Consider the following 1,614-nt stretch of genomic DNA (forward strand, 5'->3'; position numbering starts at 1 on the left):
GTTCATTAATACTTCTGAATCAATGCTATTTAGAATTCCCAATCCTGTTCCCACAGCACCGGTTATGTCTCTTAGCATCCGTCTTTTAGAAGGGTTCCGCTGTCGCAACCAGGTCGTCCAACCCTGAAAAGAAGTTGACAAAAAAGGTGAACAAGCTGGCTGAATTTCTGAAACATTTTTTTGCATCAGCAAAATCAGGGGTATTTAACCCCATCGTTTGGGAATTGGGGAGTGTTTGACACCCCAGGATCTGGGATTTGGAGGGTTTGATCCTAAAATTTGGGGTTCGGGGCTGGGGTGGGGGGGTAGGGCTTGACATCCCAGAGTTTGGGTTTGAGGGTGTTTGACCCCCCCAGTGTTTGAACCCCCAGGATTTGGGGTCGGGGGCAGTTGACCCCAGGATCTGGGGTGTTTGACCCGCTGGGTTTGGGGTCGGGGTTGAGAGCAGAGCCATTTCCTGGAAACAGCGGCGGGACCGGGACTGGGAACAGGATCGGGATCGGGAATGGGAGTGGGATCGGGGTCGGGAATGAGATTGGGAACGGGAACAGAAATGGGAATGGGATTGGGATCGGGAACAGGATCAGGAACGGGATTGGGCTCGGGAAGGGGAGAGGCCCTGGCCCAATAATGGACCCCTCCCCCAGGGAGCGACCCTGCCCCAATCCCGGGATGGAGCAATCCCCTCAATCCCAGACCCCTCCCCAATTCCCAAACCCTCCCCAATGCCAGCCCCTGACCCAGTCCCAGACCCCTGCCCAGTCGCTGAACGGACCCTCCCTCAATCCCAGCCCGCCCCGATCCGGATGGGAGCCATCCCCGGAGCCTCCCCCATTCCCGGACCGGACCCTTCAATCCCTTTTTGGGGCGGCTCCTGCCGCTTCCAGCCCATTTTTGGGGGATCCAAAGGGCTCCGGGGACCCTCCCCACTTTGGGGGTGTTGGGGTGGCCCCAGGGCCGCCCCGAGGGCCGAGGGGGGATGGAAACCCCCAAAGCCGGGGGGCTCCTGGGGGTCCCCAGTTCCCCCCGTCCCCACCCCAAAACAGCTCCTGGCCAATCAGAGCGCGCGGCGCTGCTGACAACTCAGTTGCCGGGCCGGCGATTTTCAGGCAATCAGCGCCTGCGATAGCGCTGCTCATCGGTTGCCAGGCAGATCAAAACGCTTCTCAATGCGCTAGCCAATCAGAGACTGCGCGGGGCCATCTCTAGCCAATCAGAGCGCTTGCTCTCGATGACTCCTCAGTCGCCAGGCGGACCCGCAGCGCCCAGCGCTCCCCGGGAGCGGAATTTGGGCAGGGGGGAGGTGACCCTGGGGATGGGGATGGGGCGTGCGGGGGCAGCTGGGGCCGGACTGGTGGCACTGGTGGTGCTGAGAGCCCCCCCGGCCGCGGGGGTCGCGGTGAGAAGGGGTTGGGGGCCCCAAATTAAACCAAAGAGGGATCGGGACCCCCCCACGGAGCAGGAGGGGCCTGGAACCCCCAAAACCAAACACGGGGGAGGGGAGCGGGGATTGGGGGAACGATGGGGAAGGCGGGGGAAAGAGGGGGATGGGACACCCAAAAAGGATCAAGACAACTTGAGGTGGCCACCTTTCTATGTGGATGGTAGCCAATG

The sequence above is a fragment of the Anomalospiza imberbis genome, unplaced genomic scaffold (genome assembly GCF_031753505.1).
Source record: "Anomalospiza imberbis isolate Cuckoo-Finch-1a 21T00152 unplaced genomic scaffold, ASM3175350v1 scaffold_190, whole genome shotgun sequence".
Lineage (NCBI taxonomy): Eukaryota > Metazoa > Chordata > Aves > Passeriformes > Viduidae > Anomalospiza > Anomalospiza imberbis.